Source organism: Chlorocebus sabaeus, chromosome 14, assembly GCF_047675955.1.
Source record: "Chlorocebus sabaeus isolate Y175 chromosome 14, mChlSab1.0.hap1, whole genome shotgun sequence".
Taxonomy (NCBI): domain Eukaryota; kingdom Metazoa; phylum Chordata; class Mammalia; order Primates; family Cercopithecidae; genus Chlorocebus; species Chlorocebus sabaeus.
This window is the reverse complement of record NC_132917.1, coordinates 20,951,644-20,971,745: the sequence shown is the minus strand read 5'-3', so window position 1 is coordinate 20,971,745 and position 20,102 is coordinate 20,951,644. Positions and strand designations below refer to the sequence as shown.

The following is a 20,102-nucleotide window of genomic DNA, read 5'->3' as shown; positions in this document are numbered from 1 at the left end:
TCTTCCAGTTACAGTAGCTTTAGTTGCTCAAACAGGCTCCTGCTGTATTAAAAGAGAGCTCTAATTCAGCCTCCTCACAAATGCAAACTGACTGTTCCATTAGGACACATTAGTAATGCTCCCTGGTACTAACAGTGAAAGAGTCACACTCTACATTTTACAAACTCTTTAAAAGACTCTCCTCTCTCAATCTGTCACAGCTACTTCTAACTAGAAATCCCTCCCCTCCCTCCTCTCTCTCTCATTGCCCCCACTTGTCCACTGTCTCTTTTATTCCACTTCCACCTTCAGCCCTCACCCTGGACACACTGACCTCCCCTTCCCCTCCTCCTGCTAAATTTAGAGGCGAGCTGTCTCCCTGGTGTGAGAGGTCCAGGGGCTGTGGCAGCAGGGTACAGAGCTGATCTGGAGTTGGCTGTCGGTAGTGAGGGAAGGACAAATGTCAGGGAGACCTGCTCCCTGGCCGCCCTCCCTCCAGCCCCAGCACCGCTCCTCAGCAGCCTCTCTTGACAGGCAGGGTAAAAGGAGGAGGGCATGGGGGCCTTTGAAGTCTGGCTGCCTGTCACCAGAGCTCAAAGAGACCAAGGGCTTGTCAGAGCACAAGTCACTGGGGCTCTTTCCCTTTCCTAATTAATTCAGTTGGCTCTGGAAGGAAAGGAATTGTGATATGCCCAGAACTAAGTGGAAAGCACAGCTTACCGGTGCAATGCTGCAGCGTCTTAAATCTTTTCCAAGCGCCAGTCCCCTAGCTTGGCAGAAGAAGTTTATTCACCCCTCCCAGAGCAGCATCCCCTGGGCAGCTGACCCTAAGGTGGGCATCCAAAGATCCGTTCCTGGCCAGGCATGGTGACTCACACCTGTAATCGCAGCACTTTGAGAGGCTGAGGTGGGTGGATCACCTGAGCTCAGGAGTTTGAGACCAGCCTGGGCAACATGGTGAAACTCCACCTCTACTAAAAATACAAAAATTAGTTGGGCATGGTGGCACGTGCCTATAATCCCAGCTACTTGGGAGGCTGAGGTAGGAGAATCGCTTGAACCTGAGAGATCGAGGTTGCAGTGAGCCGAGATTGTACCACCGCACTCCGGCCTGGGTGACAGAGCGAGACTCCAACTCAAAAAATAAAAAAATAAAAAATAACACAAAAAAGATCCACTCTCCTGGCTTGGTCCTTGGTCCATGTGCTGGCCAATGTCAGGAATCCTGTCCCCAGAGCTTTCTCCCCCACTCTGGGCTGTACTTCTTCCCATTCCTCAAGTCTGCCCAAAAACCAGCACCAGTCTCGGAATGGGTGAATTTCATGCCTTTTCTGAGAACATGTTTGGAAAAGCACAAATCCTCTGAAGACGAAAAGAGTTGTTGGAAGAATTGCCAGAAGAAAGAGGAGACCCCAAAGGCAAATGTCCTTAACTCACCATTTAGCCCATTCTCCACCTTAGATCACTGTTCTGATTCTGAAGTTGAAATGTAACTAACCTTATTAAGTCCCCGCTGTGCACCTTGCATAGCTGCACTCACCTATGCTCTGTCTTACAATCTCTCTCCAAGAAGGGGCCAGCAAGAGCAATTCACACTCTCTTGTCACCCAGGCCCACATACTTCAAGTCTTCTTAAAGAATACATAGAAAGGTAGAAAGCAGAAGGAGGCATCAGGAAGAGCTTCATTTGCAATGCTGGAATGGCATCAGGTCAGCACCCAGAAATGGAGGGGAGAGGCTGGAAACGAGAGCGCTCAGGGATAAAACCAGTGTTGGCTGAAGACGCTCTGAAGATGATCACCAGAAGTACTTGTTAAAGTCAAGTATTTGTAGGGAGAACCTGACCTTCCTTTTCCAAAAGACACTTCTTGGATTAGGTGGCAGCATGTACCCCAGGGTGGCAGTGTAGACAGCATAGGATTAGAATTCAGAAGTCCTGAGTTCTGGTGTCAGCCCACTCACCAATCAATGAGATGGTTCTAAGTCACATCATCTCACTGAGCCTTATTTCTTAGATCTGTAAAAATAGAAGGCAATAGGCACCTGGTCTACCTCACAAGAGTGGTGTGAAGATCAAGGTCATTGGTGGATGGGGAAGAGCTTTGTAACCTGTGATTTAGGAGTTGCGGTCATACAGTCGATGTCAGTGGCAACACTGACAAGAGAAATCTGCATAGAAGTATGTGGAAGGGGAAGTGATCCCTTTAAGTCATAGGTTGCAAGATAATGTGAGGTTGAGGAGCCAAGTGTGGGTTTGGCGGCTGTAGCTTCACGCTTCATGGGAAATACCAGTACATGGGGCCTGTTGGTCACATTCCTGCCTCTACCCCATGTCATTAACATTCTTATAATCAAACCAGCAGCACAAGGGTGGGGACAATTTGTTCATTCAGTGTGCTGCGTCCAGGTCTTTTATAGAAATACAGTATACGCAGGAAATTGTAAATGTCTATGAAATGCTGGGGTGGACAGGTGTTCTATCATTATATACTGTAACAACACGTTTCAACATTTTATGACTCTGAATCTGAGCCTCTTTTCTCATTCAATGGCTACCTTTCACTAGTTTGACCTTAGATGAAGTGTGCAAGGGTGTCATTCTAAGAAAATCAAACACACAGTCATAAAATGGTTGAGTTCAATGTTTGCCCAGGGTCCTCCCCGCCATCCAGATTTCCTGATAACTCTATAACTGTCCAGGAACAGTGGCTGTGTACAGACCTAAAACAATGCAGCCTGATCAGATATTCTACAATATGTCCAAGTACCAAGAAATTGGAGCATTCTGCCTGTGCCTGTCTGTTACAAATTACAAGCAGTTGCTGCAGCCAAGGCATTCACTTCACCCAAAGAGTTTCGGCTAGCAGAGGACCACACGCTTGAACAGAATCCTTAACTGCAGCTGAAGCTCAGGAGCCTGTAACTGGTCTGGCCTCTGTTAACCTCTAAGTTGCAGGCCTCATGTCGAGGAAGAAAGCCAGGCTCTGGGGACTGCAAGTGAGTGAAGAAGTGAACGAATAACTTGGTAACTTCATCTGACGGTGTAGCTTCATAACTGTGTCTTCCCATTGCATATTTTATTCACAACCTGATATTGTTTATATGTGAAAGCTCCAGTCACTGAAGAACATGTAAGTCACCAAAAAGGAGAATCATTCGTTAGTTCAACAAATAGTAATTGAACACCCGGGATGTTTCAGAAGTTGTGGCAGGAACTGGGTTTCTAAACATAGAGGGGTGTCTAATTCTTCCCCTATGAGTTACCCACAGACGTATACAAAGAATGCATTAAACTTCTGATAGCAGAAGAATAAGGAGAAGAGTGTGTAGAGGTGACCCTCAACAGAGACACTGGCAGGCTGACTCAACTATGTCACCCTCCAAGGGGCTTCCAGGCCAGCTCTTTCGGCTTGGAGTTGTCCCTCTTTTTACAGAGTGGGGGATGATGAGACTCAGCCCGGCTCTCCTAAGGAACCCGCCATGAGGACTGCAGAGATGGGCACCCACCAGGACTTGTAAGAGCACAATCTGACTTTATGTCCTCATGTAGAGCAATGGAAATGAATATTTAAAGGTATGGAGCCATAAAACTGTGGGATATAAGAAAAACATCAGCCTTTGAGGCCCAGCTGCTCCATGCTGCTCTGTAATATGCACGTTTATAGCTCCCCAACTGCCTCCTGCTCATTCACAGAAATGCCACACCCGAAAATTGGCATCATGCCCTTCACCGTCAAAGTTTAAAAGTCACAGAGAGTTCTCCTAATCGTAGAGCTAAGTGGAGTGGAGCAAAGGCACAGCTGCTGCCCCCTGGGGCTGCGTGGGCCCCGAGGAGCCAGCCACGCCTCATCTGCCTGTGGCTCAGCACGTGTGAACGTGGGTGCCCAGGGCAGTGAGACAGGACAGGAAGCAGACTTTGGGGTGTAGCAATGGACCACTCAAAAGGAAACTGGACTTTATATTTTGTTCTCTTGTTCAAGTACTTTCCTCATTACAGTACAGTAGTTAAGAAAATATTTCAACTAAAGCTGTAGCTCAGTGTTTTCTTCCAGATTTATATATTAAAATACTAATCTTTGGGGGTGTTTTCATACAGACCCATACTTGCATAGATCTACGCACAGACACAGGCACACACGCTCACACATGCGTGCTCACTTCTTCTAAATACATGCCACATTTACTGTCACAGACACATTCAGTAAAGTTCCTGTTCGTCCTAACTCTTCCCATGCTATCTACATCATCAGAACACTAGCATTTCAATGGACAAAGCTCTGAGATGGAGAGCCTCTGTCTCCTGAAGCCTTTCCAGGGCCATAGTTGGATCAGGAAAATCAGTGATGCCCACTACTCTGGCTCACATTCTGTGCAGTAGTGGCCCCAGCACTCCCTCTGGGCACTGGCCCCAGGGAGCTGAGTCAGGAAGACACCCAGAAGAGTGAAGGTTTGGAGCAGCCTGTCCAAGGAATAAATCTTTCAGAGGCACAGGCTACAGCTGAGAACTTGACTGCCAGGAAATATCATTTTTCCCTCTGGAGCAGTCAAGCTGAGAACATAGCTCCCGGCTGCTGAAGCAGGTGGGCCATTCTCTAGCACCAGAGTCCTCCAGGAACACAGGATTCAGAGAGGGAAACGTGGGTCCTGTTGTCCCCGAGTGGGAGAATCAAGGAGGCCCGAAGGCAGGGATTAAAGGGCACAGAGGAGAGGGCTGAGGCTGCCAACCAGAAACCCCTGCTCAGGGAGACCACGACCAGTCACAGCTGCTAACTTCAAGCTGCCTAGCAGAAAACAGGAAATCCCTCTGAAGTAGGTGCTGTGCCCGTGTTCAATTCAGCCGAGATAGTGCGTGCAGGACACTCAGACCCATGCTCAGCTCCCGAGAGACAGTTTCTGTCCTCCAGAAAACTACGGTCCAGTGGACCAGGCACCCTGATGACAGGATAAAGAACATGGAGAGAGAGACATGAAATTTCAAGATGCATGACCTGGGCAGAAACTTGACTTCATCTTCAAAATTCCAACTCTAACCTAGATGCACATTGCTCTTGACTCTGGGGAGTTTTCCGAATATAATTATTTCAGCAGAATAAGGGTGAGTGCTTCTCCTTCCTCCTGAGATTCCTGTTCTTTCTCATCAGGACCCCACAGCCCACAGCTGACTCCAGGAGCAGGAGTCCAAGACCAAAGTTCATCCAGGAGCTATGGGGCCAGTTCTGGGCAGAGTCAGCGTCTCCCCTAAAGGCTGCGAATTTCCTTCATGAAAGATTCTGCTGTAATAGTCATGGTTACCATCATCATCACCACCACCACCATCTTCATCATCATCCAGCAATAGCCAGAGAAAGATTATTAAGGACAGACACTCGGTCTTTTTCTTCTCCACACCCTGACACAGCCTGACCCAAAGTAGTGTTGAACAGGTGTCTATGAGTGAATACATACAGTGCTTAATGAGAGATATGTAGGGAAATGCAACTATTCCTAATTTTCCCGTCTTCCCGGATCACCATGGTCTTCTCTATGCAGATAAAAATAACTGAGGACGTCTTCTGTGGCTATAAAAAGGCCATGACTCCCAGAAGGTTCCCCTGTTAGGACTGCAGATTCCCCTTGGTTAGGACTGCTGTGAGCCCAGGAAAAGCATGTGCTCCGGTCCCCTAGGGGCAGCTCTTCCCTGCTGGTTTCAGAGCAGAGATTGGAACCTTTCCCTGCCGACCTCCGTTTGTGAGGTCCCTCCTGTGCCCCGTGCTTCTGCTTAGCTTCTCCCAACATGTGGGCACCCTCTCGCTTTTCAGTCCCCACACAAGCCTGGCACTTAGCTGTGAAATGTCAGAGCTTCATGCCCTCTGAGGATAAACGAAGAGGAGACAATGGTGAGAAGGAAAGCCTCCAAGGGGAATAGCGGAACACACTGCTTCCAGTGCCCGTCAGCAATCCCACAGTGGGGAGCACATCCCTTCAGGCAGCAGCGCCCTTCACCTCTGCACTCAGGAATACACCCTGATGCCCCAACAAGCTGCTGGGCACTCCCGGAGAGCAGTTCTCTGGTGTTCTCTCCTCCCTTGCTCCCCAGGTCCAGAGTCTCACATCCTGTTGTGTCCAGAATTGGTGGGTTCTTCATCTCACTGACTTCAGGAATGAAGTTGCTGACCCTCGCGGTGAGTGTTAAAGTTCTTAAAGATGGTGTATCCAGACTTTGTTCCTTCAGATGTTCAGATGTGTCTGGAGCTTCTTCCTTCTGGTGGGTTCGCAGTCTCCCTGTCAGGAGTGAAGCTGCAGACTTTCGTGGTGAGTGTTACAGCTCTTAAAGGCAGCGCGTCTGGAGTAGTTTGTTCTTCCCGGTGGGCTTGTGGTCTCGTTGGCTTCAGGAGTGAAGCTGCAGACCTTCAGGGTGAGTGTTACAGCTCACAAAGGCAGCACGGACCCAAAAAATGAGCAGCAGCAAGACTTATTGCAAAGAGTGGAAAAACAACCCTTTCACAACGTGGAAGAGAACCCCAGCTGGCTGCCCCTGGCTGGGGCAGCCTGCTTTTATTCCCTTATCTGACCCCACCCACATCTTGCTGATTGGTCCATTTTACAGAGAGCTGATTGGTCCGTTTTGACAGAGTGCTGATTAGTGCATTTACCAATCCTTGAGCTAGACACATAGTGCTAGACGGAAAAGTTCTCCAAGTTCCCACTAGGTTAGCTAGACACAGAGTTAGCTAGATACAGAGTACCAATTGGTGTATTTACAAACCTTGAGCTAGACACTGAGTGCTGATTGGTGCATTTACAATCCTTGAGCTAGACATAAAAGTTCTCCAAGTCCCCACCAGATTAGCTAGATACAGAGTGCTGATTGGTGCACATACAATCCTCCAGCTAGATATAAAAGTTCTCCAAGTCCCCATCCGCCTCAGAAGTCCAGCTGGCTTCACCTAGCGGATCCTGCACCCGGGCTGCAGGCAGAGCTGCCCACCAGTCCCGAGCCCCGCGCCAGTCTCCAGCCGTGCCTGCACTCTTCAGCCCTTGGGCTGTCGATGGGACCAGGCACCACGGAGCAGGGGACAGTGCCCATCAGGGAGGCTTGGGCCTCCCGGGAGCCCACCACAGGGGAGGAAGGGGGGCAGAACTCAGACATGGTGGGCTGCAGGTCCCAAGCCCTGCCCTGTGGGGAGGCAGCTAAGACCCGGTGAGAATTTGAGTGGGCCAGCACTGCTGGGGGACCCGGCGCAACCTCCCCAGCTGCTGGCCCCGGTGCTAATAAGCCCCTCACTGCCCTGGGCCAGGGGAGCCGGCTGGCCGCCCAGTGTGGGAGGCCTGCCGAACTGGGGCCCGCACCCGCCGGAACTCCCACTGGCCTGTGAGCGCCGCACGCAGCCCGGGTTCCCGCCCGTGCCTCTCCCTCCACACCACCCCGCAAGCAGAGAGAGGCAGCTCCAGCCTCAGCCAGCCCAGAGAGGGGCTCCCACGGTGCCGTGGTGGGCTGAAGGGCTCAAGCGTCGCCAGAGTGGACGCCGAGGCCGAGGAGGCGCTGAGAGTGAGGGCTGCTAGCACACTGTCACCTCTCACTGTCATCCACAACTCTAGGGAGCCCAAGCAAAAACGGTGAAGCTCAAAGTAACCCTCCCAGAGCTTTTGCTCTGGCCACAGGGAGGGCAGACAGCCCCTCCATCATCAGGAAGGGTAGTTTGAGGTCCTCCTTCACCACCCTCTTCTTCTCTCCTGCTTTTGTGTGACCAAAGGGCTTACTAATGCCCCTTCAAAGATAGGTTCTACAGCCACCCCAAGATCATTGAACACCTGCATGTTTGTGACATTTTTTGGCTGCATATTTGTCTGGGATCTGCCACATGTGGAAGGGGAGAAAAACCTTGCAGGGTCTTTGCACCCCAAGCATCACAGAGCTCAGGCTCAGTGATCTTTCTTTGCCACCTACCACCCTTTAGTGTCTGCCCTGCTCTGTGCAGAGGCCCAAGGAGGAGAATTGTCAGAGCAGATGCAGCCAGGAGCAGGGAGGCAGCGGCAAATATCTTTCTGCCACTGACATCTTAATAATCACCAAGTTTTCAAAGAAACTTCCAACCACAAGGAAACTTCCAGACAAAACTGACTTCCAGTGAAATGCATTTACCTCACAGTTCTTCTCCACATGTACTTTATGACAGCATCGTGAGTCTCCTACCTGGAGTTGAAATATTGTCAGCTTGTACGAGTAAAGCAGGATGGAAGTGAGTTTGTATTGAGAAAAAAAAAATGTCAGTCAGGCTCCTAATTGCCTCTGAGCCTGCTAAGGAGGTGCAGGGTCCCCAGCCCGCACCCATGCTACCCATAGCGGCTGCCAACCTCTCAGAATGGCCAAGTCAGGGGCCGCTTCATGGCCAGTGGGCACAGTCTGCACACTGCACACATGGCAGTGGGGTGCTCACCAGCAACCCTGACCTCATGACCTCGGTCCTCCCTACTGTGCAGTCCCCTTAGGGAGCAGGAGGACCTGCAGAGGATCCCTGTCTGCCCCCTTTAGGAAAAGGTCTGAAGTCATTTACATGTTAGTGGGAAGAGTGACAGTTCCTGTGTCCTGTCTCCTTGGGATACGCTTCCTCAGCCTGGACTCTCTTGGCAGCAGCAAGAAGATGGCAGATGGATTTGAGAGGACCTGTTCCTTTCCTCCTCTGAACCTCTTCTTTTTTCCTTTTTCTTTTCTTTTTTTTTTTTTTTTTTCTTTTTTTGAGACGTTGTCTGTAATGACGCGATACGGCTCACAGCAGCCTCCGCCTCCCAGACTCAAGCAATTCAAGCGATTCTCCTGCCTTAGCCTCCCAAGTAGCTGGGATTACAGACATGTGCCACCATGACTGGCTAATTTTTGTATGTTTAGTAGAGACAGGGTTTCACCAGGTTGATCAGGCTGGTCTCAAACTCCTGACCTCAAGTGATCCACCTATCTGGGCCTCCCAAAGGGCTGGGATTACAGGTGTAAGCCACTGTGCCCAGCCTAAACCTCTTCTTAACTACAGTCTTCCTCTTCCAGGTGTCCTGGTCAACTCTTTGTCCTTTCCATACCAACTGTTGCTCAACTTTCAAAGCTCTTCTCCCATCCTCCTTCATCCACAAACTCATCCCTAACTCTCCCAGACAACAGAAACATCTCCCTTGCCTCGCCTGACTCCTGTTTCTCAGACAGAGCTGGCCCAGCTGAGGGGCCAGGGAAGGCCTCTGGCTGGAGAGGATCCATCACATCCCTCCTCACCCACCTGGCCCTACAGCACTGGCGCTGTACTTTCTCCCTCCACCTCATAGTGCAACCATGCATGGGGATTCTCACACGAGGCAGAGCACATAATTCAAACCTGTGCGGTACAGAAAGATGGAGGAATGGGGTTCCTTTGTTTGTCTTAGAGAAAAGTCCCCATATGGAGAAAACGTCCCCCCAACCAAGGTACACACCCAGAGCCTTGCTCAATGCTGCTGGTGGAGGCTGGTGGCCTGTCGGTGCTGACTATAACAGCTCCATCTCCTGACCTGCTCTTATTCTTAAAGTTCATAGCTTTTCTGGCAGCCACAGGGGACAGGACCATGGTATTTGTCAAGAAAACTACACCTGTATCAAGGGACTGAAAAACAGATGAGCAAAATGTGCCACGATGGGGTACTAGAGGCCCCACAAGGACACGGTTGTCAACAGCTCCTATCTCCCACCCCCAGTGAAGCGCTCCACAGGGACTTGGAGGATGGTGAGGACATCACCGTGGGGAGAGAACTAGGATGGGGGAGGAGGAACTGAGGATATAGAGTCTCTAGCTAGGTCGGTGACTTGGGGAGTAGTGGAAGATAGGATGCTACCTGGGAAAAAGCCCAGGGCATTGAAAATTGAGAAACTTGGGTTCTAATCATAATGTGGGTCTGACACATCATAAGGCCTCAGGCAAGTCAATTCGCCCTTCAGAGCCTCTGCTTCCTTTTCTCACTGTTGAATGAAATAATGGCCAAACACACAGGAGTTTTAATGCTTTACAAGAAAACAAAACATCGTCCAGACCCAGGGATGGGTATAGGGAGTGCTTATCACGGGCATGGAGACCATGAGCCAGACCCAGAAATTGTCACAGAGGGAGAAGGGTCAGGGCTGACCATGCCTTAGGAGTTGAGAGTTGAAGTGGGTTCAGGCAGGGAAATTGCAGAATTGAAAGTGAAGGAAGTTGTTCTCTGAACTAGGTACATGGGGCTGGATTTGCAGAGACATCAGGCTCAGAAGTGCACATTCAGGCTTCCTTGCATGGAAATCATAAGTTCATCTGGAGGACTAGAGTGGTCAATGAGCCAGAAAGTGACTATGGAAAAGCAAAGAGGACCCCCAAAGTTGCTGTGCAATCCTGAAGCTGGGGCCATTTGTGTGTATCTCTTCCCAACTCGGTGTTCAGTGACTTCATATGAAAAAGTCACTGAAAATCAGCTGTGGGGGTATGGCAGTATTTACATAACAGAAAACTGCAAACTAATTTGGGATGGTTCTTCACGAGCTGATTATTAGACATTTTTACTACTCCCAAAGGACATCTCATTTTAAAGGGGAAGTGAAAAAGCCAGCCAAAGAAAACAGAAAGCAGACTCAAAGCTGTAGGTGCAGAACTCGGAGGGAAGAATGCCCTGAATGCGAGGCAGGAGACATGGCCCAGAGGAAAAGGTCCCGTGGGTGTGGACTGGATCCAGATGAGCCCTCTGCACTGTCTCACTAGTGTACTCTGTGACTTCAGACACATGCGTTGGGACAGCTGGCTAGCCCCAAGCCAGAGGGAAAGATGACCTCAGTGGGTGTGTCTATGCCGCACCACCTTATCAGGCTCCACCCATGACCTTGGCCTCACTGTGATAGTGACAACGTGGACTTTCTCCTGACTTTTTGTCTAATTTCTTGGCTCTTCTGGAAAATGAAAGCATGGCCAAAAAGCTATTTTCACAACATCTAAATTCTACTCTTACAAAATTTAATGATACATAGTAGAAAAACTTCATCCTCCCTGGCACACAGACATGCTAGCAATGAGAAGGAGTTAACGTACTGGCCAGATTGTACTCAGACCCTCCTCCGACACTGACCACCCCAGACTTATGACTGTCATAGTGCTGGGAGCCTTCTTGACTTCTCCCAGAGCTCAGGGCTCATTCTCTGCAGAACTCTGTCAGGCAGCAGTTACATTATGTATCTGCTCAACGCTCAGGCACGAAACCATTATGTTCACGGATCATTATTGACATCCTGACATTTGTCACCTCCTTTCATAGCAGTTAAATCTTGCTTTATCTGTAAATGTCACCATGTCATTTATTCATGAAAGGGGTCACATTCCTGAAATAGCATGCTTCAGTTTAAAAGGGGAGCTTGGCTTTATTCGCAGTGGGTAATCCTCAAACAAACTTTACTGCTGATAAATGCTTTTTTATTGGAGTTTCTTGGCCTTAAATGACATCTTCAAATGTAGAATGCAGTTGTGGGTTTGTGGAAATAAAATCTGAATGTTGAACAAGAGAGAAAATTGTTGAGATTAGAATAAGTGAAGCTTTTCTGTGGCCACATGTAGTAAGTTGGATGTAAACAGATTTGAATTTAATGAGAGTAAGCCATAATTTTAATATGATTGTTACGCTTCTGGAAACATGCCGATGGCCTTTTTGAATCATTTATGCCACAGAAACCTCAATGAGATCGGGGCCTTTTAACCTTCCTGAGTTTATCTCTTAGCTGGGGACATCAGAGAGGAGAAATCAGCGCACTCGATGTGCTTAGTTCTCCAACCTTCAGATTCCAAGGACACTGTTTGGGGAGATGATTAACTCATCTCAGAACTTAAGTTTGCAGGAAAAAGTGTTTCCTTTCTTCACAAAGTTTGTTCAAAGTTCACTTTAAGTAGGGTAATTACATGATTTATTATCCAAACTTACAGCTTTCTAAAAAGAAAAGAGGTTAAAAAATAAACAATAAACAGGTATTAGTTGATCTATTAATACATCAACCATGAACGCAGACAAAACAGGCATATAGCCACCCTAACTGTAAGGCTTTATCAACTGTATTGTATCATTGTTTTGCTTTACAGGTTTACATTCACCAGCTGATAATTAAATATTACCCCAAAAAGGCTTTTCTCTCTGTGTACACGGTCCCACAGCTATCTGACTCTGACTCATTTTTCTAACCCAGTGGTTCTCCAAGTGTGGCTGGCCCATGGACTGAAAGGGCCTGAAGAGGGTGTTAAAAATGTAGTCGCCCAGTCTCTAGTCAGATCTACCAAATCAGAATCTCCAAAGAGGTGGCTCAGGCACCTGCATTTTAACCTACCTCCCAAGTTCTTCTTCCACACTCTGAAATTTGAAAGCCAACTGCTCTGAACCAAAGCTCTGGCTTGCTCTAGCTACCTCTGTGTTCTGGTCACACTGCAGTAATAAGAAGTGGGTGGGTAGATTCTGCTCTTTTTGCCTAGAAAAGTAACTTGCAGATGGGGCATGAGCTGAAAATACATTCTCTGTTGTGCACAAATACGGAGGCCGTGACACTTCCCGCATGATGCCATCAAACCTCATCGTCCTCCCCCGCACAGAGTCGTGCATGTAACCATTTCACACCCACGAGGTGCAGGCTGCACACATAAATACAGTCTCAGAGTAGCAGGAAGATAAGAAAACAGTAAGATGACATTGGCTTCATTGCAAAACGTGATCGAATGCAATTAAAACTACTCACTTTTAGGAGAGAAAAGGGCCGGGGAGGAAGATTTCTCCGGACACTAATGAGATCTTTTTTGAGTGTCGTACGGCTGCAGTGACAAGGATCACAGACCACAGCCAAACCTAACCTCCTGCTTCCACTTGTAATCACAGGCCAGGGTCGTGGACATACGGCTAGCACTGACTCAGATAACATCCTCATTAGTTCACCGGCGTCATCACAGCCCTGGTAACTTCATTGGAAGCCACTGACAGGGACCAGGAGGGTGGTCGGCCAAATCAAGGCAGCAGGGGCAACAGATAATCAGGGCACATTTTATTTGTGAGGTGCTTTCCTATACATTTTTCCTTATCACCTCCCTCAATTTAGTAGGGATTTCCTGTGAGCCCCTTGTGCTAGGCACTATTAAAGACCCTGATGTCACATGTTGCATCAGGCACAGGCTGCAAGGGTCAAATGGGTAACTGCCAGGAAAGTGTCACTCACACACTGTCGGCAGAGCCTGAGGAGCACAGAAGTGTGCCTCCTGGGGGACCAGGGACTGACTCCCTGATGGAGGGGCCTCAGACCAGTGCTCACTAAGTGCCATTGTATGCAGAACCAGAAGGAGGCAGTCACAGAGGAAAGGTGAAGGAGCAGAGCAAGAACTAGTTACATGGGATGCATGGCCTCCACCCTCGAGAAAATTCCAGTCCAGCAGAAGAGACACACCAGGCACATGGAGACAAGCCACCAGCAGCCGTTGTTCAGCAAGGCCTTGCGTGGGGACTAGTTTTTGAGAGACAAGGGCAACGAGGCTCAGGGAAATGAAGTCACTGGTTCAAAGTCAGAGAGCAAATTAGTGTCATAGCCTGGATTAGAATGTGGGTCTCGTAGTTCCTGGTTCAGTGTTCTTTCCTCTACACCACAAAGTGGGAAGTGTTCACAGGCTAGCTAAACTCATCCCAGGTAATACTCTGCTCTGATTAAACATCATCCCAGCCTTGACAACTTCATACTGCTGATGGCCACTGACAGGGACCAGAAGGGTGGCCGGCTAAATCAAGGCAGCAGGGGTGGCAGATAATCTGAGCTCTCCTGTGCACGCTTACACAAGCCATTCTTCCCTCGTGGGACCCTCTCCTCTCTTTTTTACACTTTGTTTATTGATCTTCTCTTTTAAGAACATTCCAGCCCACAAATCCCATGGGGTACCCTAGAGATGGTGGCTGTTTTGAGCTGTCTTGCATTGAAACAAGGAGAGGTAGCCTTTATCCCTCCCACCCCCACTGTGTCCTTGAATGTGGGTTGTCCTCAGGGAGGGGGCCTGACCTTGGACAAGATAAGACCAAATATTGGAGAGAACTGAGGACAGTCAGCCACCAATGTGTCCAGCAGATGGGAAAACGAGTGCCTCAGTGCTGAAAGGGAAATCTGGGCAACATGTCACAGCATCCACTACTCCAGCCTTGCTGCTCCACACAAAGCTCCCCTAACAACCTCAGCCCCGCCCTGCTCAGCCCCAATCCTTCCCTCCTCTGACCTCTAAGGTCCAGTCTGTGTCATTCACTCTGTTCTTATAGTCTTTCTTCATTTCTCTATTCTACCTTTAACAAGGATTAACATAGAGAACCTGCAAGTTAGGCCTCCAAAATGAAGAAGTAAATATGGTATAGCTTCTACTCTTTAGGGTATAGTAGCCCTGCTTGGCCAGGCCATTTACACCAACCAGAATCTCTCCTCCACTGAAACAGGAGTCTCGCCGTTCTTCTTCTGCTCTGTCACTCTAAGTCTGGATGGGGCTGAGCCAAGGACCACACATGACCCCAACCCCAGGGATAGTCTTCACCTCTGATCCTCTCTGCCTCTGCAAGGAGCACCTGGCTCTTGGCCCTGCACAGATCACCTACCTGGGTAGCATCTGCTGAAGCACCTTGGACCCTCACATCAGCTGAGAATCCTCCACCACCACTAAGCATGGGGCTCAGCCTTCCTGCTGGGCTCCAGCCTAGGCTCATAGCCACTGTAGATCAACAGTGAGAGTCCAGGGAGGAAGTCATCATATGCCCAGGAGATGCTGATTGAGAGCCAATTGTGAGTCCACCTTAAGAATGGTAAAATCACCATCCTGGCTAATGCAGCGAAACCCCATCTCTACTAAAAATACAAAAAATTAGCCGGGCATGGTGGCGGACGCCTGTAGTCCCAGCTATTCAGGAGGCTGAGGCAGGAGAATGACGTGAACCCCGGAGGCAGAGCTTGCAGTGAGCCGAGATGGCGCCACTGCACTCCAGCCTGGGTGACAGAGCAACACTCTGTCTCAAAACAACAACAACAACAACAACAACAACAAAAACAAAAAGAATGGTAAAATATCAGGGCCTCTCCATTTGACCTTCAGTACCTCAACAACCAAGCAAGATCCCTGACCTCACCTTCAAATATATCTTTGTTCTTAAGCTTCCATTCCCATTTAAGTGGACAAACTCATCCTCAGTTCTTCCCATCTGCTCAGCGACTGACATTCACTGAGCTTTAAGGTAAGGAGAGAAAGTTTCAGTTAACATTTCAAGCCCATTTTTAAAATGCATAGGTCCAATTCTTCCCACTCTCCAGCTTCTGCCAACTCACCTGCTTTCAGCAGCCTTGATAGCCCTCCCTGAGCTGGGTGCTAGGAAGAGCCAGGACACAGTTCCTCATCTGGGGGAGTCCAGTCTAGCTAGGAGGCAGAACAGATGTCACGGGGCCATGACAGGGCAAAACTAGCCCAGTCAGACTTCCTGGCACCCATTCTTCTCAGATCCAGGCCTCTTCAGAGTTACGAGATTTATTTGAACAAATGTCCTTGCCTCACTGAACCTCAGTTTCCTAATAAATGGAGAAAATATTGACCTGTCAGGTTCACTGTAAAACTGAATGAATGTGAATGTCAAGCACTTCACGCAGGGCCTACCACACAGTAGGCCTGCACCTTCATAACCCTCCTTCTTCCATAAAAGTGGAATGTAACTGTGGTCGTCTGCTGCCACTCGGGAGGTGGATTTTCCTAACTGCAAACTGGCACATCCTCTGCCTTGCTCTGTGCCCGTGAGAGAGTAGATTAACCTCCAAATGCCTCAGGTTCCTCATCTGTGGACAGTAATTGCTGTTCCTGTAGCTACCCAGCTCCAGTTATCATTGAAAGCAAAGCACAAGGTACGTTTCAGTGTGTCTGGGAGCTGGCTGGGAGACCGTTTCCAGAGAAGTGCAGGGTGGGGTTCTATTATGACCACTGGGATTGAAAAGACAGCTCTATTTTCTACTCTGTCTTTCTATTAAATTGAACTCCAGCCCTGGAAATTAATATCCCCACTGCATTTGAGTGAGGTGAGGTGGCTCTATTTTTACAAGCGCTGCAGCATCAAGCCCTAATCTGGGATGCTGTGACCTTTTGCTGGGCTCTGCATCAGGGAATCATAATTCAGGGCCAGTCTCAGCTATGGAAACCTCCACAGGCCTTTTATGACATGAGTGCTATTGAATATTCTATAAAATCTCCTTGGAAAACTGGCCCACATTTCTTTATAATCTCCCCAGACTGTTTCTGAAGTCTCTCTATAGATTTTTTACTCTAAAAATCCATAGTGTTTCTTAATAAGAATCCAGGCCTCTCGTAAAGGACTGTGGAAAGGATAAGGCTGGATCGGTCTGCAGGAGAGGTTGAGGTGGAGCCACAGCAGTCACTCTGTTCCTGTTAAGCCCTTGGATGAGGCTTCAGAGCTGAGGAACCCGTCAGTGGGATGCAATCGCTTCCAGCGGATGCAGATGAAGGAAGGGATTTAGAAGTGGAGCCATATTCACCCCCACACTCTGCTGGATTCCAAGCTCTCCTAGCCTGGAGTAGGCAAAGGTCAGGGAATAGAACCAAACACCTGTGTGCCTTCTGAGATGCTCCCGACTGTCTCTTTCTCTCTTTCTGTTGACTGCAGCCCACTTGTGCCAAGCTTTCCCGACTTTTCCACTCGCAAGAAGCACAGTATCGTGAGTATGGGATCTGGCTTATTGAACATCCATCAGGGGCTATAATTTCCTCCGGATATAACCTTGACCAGTAAGAAATGGAACTGGAAGGTAATTGGACAGATAAATACCCTCTTTTCTTCCCAATGTGGATTACTTCAAAGTGTGTTTTTCCCTCGCCAACCTTCCCATGTAGCCCAGTGTGCCAAGCAGCTGTGCCTGTTGAGGAACTAACGTGTCACTGCAAGGTTCACATAAACCTCTGGCTAGCAGAGGGGCAGGTGGCATTACATTGCTTCCATCTTTCTTTAATTCACTTCCCTCTTCCTGCCATCACCCTCACCACCTTGAGCTTGTATCTCCAAAGTAGAGTGTTATTGCTTTGATTCTTGCCACAAGCACTACCTTTCAAAAGGACCTGGGTTACCGTACGTGTGGCTTTGCCAAGACTGAAGATCAACTAAGTCGGCAGAGGGCTCTATCAGAGGCAGATGGGTCCTTTGGTGATCCTGGGGGACAGAACTTCTCTATGAGTAATCTCCCTTTGGTGATCCTGGGGGACAGAACTTCTCTATGAGTAATCTCCATGCCACACCACCCCCTTTTGCCTAGCACAGGTTTAGCATATGGTAGAGATTCCATAAGAAGCTGAAATATGTTGCATTAAACTGAGCATGTTAGAAATAAACCTGAGCCCTTTCCCCAAAAAGGTTTTCTAATCAGGAGAATGAGCTATGAGCTTCTGCTAGCACTGCCCCTTGGAGTAACTGCATTTTCAAGAACCCTGTAAAGGATCATGCACCGTATACTCACCCTTCAAACTTTCACAACTTTTGAAACTCTTTCACAGGTTATAGTTTATCAGATTCTCATAGAAAGTCTCCAAAACAAACAAAGTAGATAGCATTTTATTTAAGTTGACATTTAACACCCAGGGAAACCAAGACTTGCAGAGGTGACATGACTTTCCCAAGCTCATACAAAGTCCAGGCCCTTTACTGCGGTGCTATCATACTAAAACAGGTAGAGGTCCCAGGCACCAATTCATGTGCTCTTATGTACTAATTGCATAGAAAATTCATACTGCCTGGCATATGCCTTTTGTCCAAAGACCATAGTTGTATTCATGTCCTCAAATGATCAAAGGGAACATGGTGATCCCTCTGGAACATGGTGAGCACTCCCCTCTCTTTGTTCTTTTCTGCATTGCTAAGTTCATCTCAGTCCTCAAAGAGCAGCCAGGTTTCCCAGCATGGTCTCTGGTCCTGGTCCTCCAAGGAGCAGCATTGGCAAGGGAGATAGATCACAGGAAAAGAAACACATTAGAACTTCCATTCCCCAAATCGGACATTTTGGACTCCAGCAAGCACTGGGAGGTTTCACTGTTTCCATTCCACTGGTCTTCTGTTGCAAGTGTGGGGTACACGTGCAGAAAGAGGCATTGGTCTCCCTCAAACCCCATGCTAACCCCTCCCCTTCTTCTCCAAGATCTGATAGCACTCAGAGTTTCAGCACACAGCTTAGTATTGATCATATAACTCCTAAAACTGCTTTTCCTAGTTCTTATTCCACAAGCTATGACCTCTTACTAGTTGCCAGATATTAAGGATATAATAAATAAGGCATCATGCTTGCCTTCAAAGAGATCACAGCCTAGAGGGAAGAGAGACACCTAAGTAGACAATTGTAAGACTGTGGGAGGACAATAGAGGCAAGAACAGTTACTCAGAAGAGAGTAACTAACTCTCCCTATAGTTGGGAGAGACTTCACAGAGGGGGTGGCATCTGAGTTGGAACCAGTGGATGAACAGGAGTTTGCCACAGTTGACAAGAGTGTCAGAGGACAGAGCTTGCACAAGTGCACACTAGGAAGAACCAGAACCATGGAGGCAGCCAGAAACGCAAACACTAGAATAAGGTGTGAAGGGAACGGTAGGGGAGAGGCTGAGGCCAACTCACGAAGGGTGTTAAATGCCAAACTGAGGAGAAAGTCTTTCCATTTCCTCAGAAACAGGGCTGGTGTCCTTTACAGTTCAATGCCTCCCAGACCTAACCCAAGGCTGATAACCTGGGAGTGGTCCTTTCCCCACCACACACACTTGGAGCCGGACCACTTGAACCCCTCAAAGAAGAACTAAGTGCCTCGGGAGACATTGGATGGAAAATCCAGCTTCATCTCCAAGGTTCCTTCCCAGTAGGAACTGTCCCCATGAAAATGAGACCTGGAGGCAAGATGGAAAAGTTCCCTCTTGTCCTTCTGCTGCGGCTTCACAGGATCATATAAGCCCAAGTTGCCTGTCATCAGCCAACAAAGCCATTTTTTATTTCAAATAAAGAAAAGGAACAGCTGTCTGTCTGCCTTAACTTCCTTCCTGACCCAGGAGAAAGGAAAGAAAAAGACAGACAGACAATTAAAGACAGAGCTTTATGAGCAAATATAGACAGAGAGACAAAATGGAATTGGGCAACAGGACATGGAAACAAAGAACAAGAAACAGAGTGAGACCAAAAGACAGAGCCAGCCCAGAGGAAAGAGCAAAATGACTTTTTAAAAAGAAAGCTGAAGAGTTCAAATAAAACTGGGGGAGTGATAACCATTTAAAGTGTTGAATAAATTCAGGACTGAAAGAAACAAGATGAAAACAATATCCTCGGATATGGAACCAAGATGGCCGAATAGGAACAGCTCCAGGCTACAGCTCCCAGCATGAGCGACACAGAAGACGGGTGATATCTGCATTTCCAACTGAGGTACTGGGTTCATCTCACTGGGGCATGTCGGACAGTGGGTGCAGGACAGTGGGTGCAGCCCACTGAGCGAGAGCCCAAGCAGGGTGAGGCATCACCTCACCTGGGAAGTGCAAGGGGGAAGGGAATTCTCTTTGCTAGCCAAGGGAAACCGTGACACACAGCACCTGGAAAATCGGGTCACTTCCACCTTAATATTGCACTTTTCCAAGGGTCTTAGCAAACAGCACACCAGAAGATTATATCCTGCACCTGGCTCGGAGGGTCCCACACACATGGGGCCTCCCTCATTGCTAGCACAGCAGTCTGAGATCTAACTGCAAGGTGGCAGCGAGGCTGGGGGAAGGGCGCCCACCATTGCTGAGGCTTGAGTAGGTAGGCAAAGCAGCCGGGAAGCTCGAACTGGGTGGAGCCCACCACAGCTCAAGAAGGCCTGCCTGCCTCTGTAGACTCCACCTCTAGGGACAGGGCATAGCCAAACAAAAGCCAGCAGAAACCTCTGCAGATTTAAATGTCCCTGACTGACAGCTATGAAGAGAGCAGCGATTCTCCCAGCACAGAGTTTGAGGTCTGAGAATCGACAGACTGCCTCCTCAAATTGGTCCCTGACCTCTGAGTAGTCTAACTGGGAGGCACCCCCAAGTAGGGGCAGACTGACACCTCACATGGCTGGGTACCCCTCTGA

At 48.6% G+C, this 20,102-nt stretch overlaps 1 long non-coding RNA gene across 3 annotated transcripts in view; it reads right to left on the bottom strand.

The window, feature by feature from the left end:
• LOC140713419 (uncharacterized) overlaps nt 1-20,102 on the bottom strand; it is a 70,238-nt gene that overhangs the window by 5,564 nt on the left and 44,572 nt on the right. For 2 of the 3 annotated variants that reach the window (XR_012095497.1, XR_012095496.1), the window contains exon 1: nt 12,707-13,030. The exons of the other annotated variant lie outside the window; for it this stretch is intronic. This is a non-coding gene — a long non-coding RNA (uncharacterized lncRNA). Of the gene's footprint in view, nt 1-12,706; nt 13,031-20,102 lie in introns of those variants that run through there. 3 annotated transcript variants of the gene reach the window in all.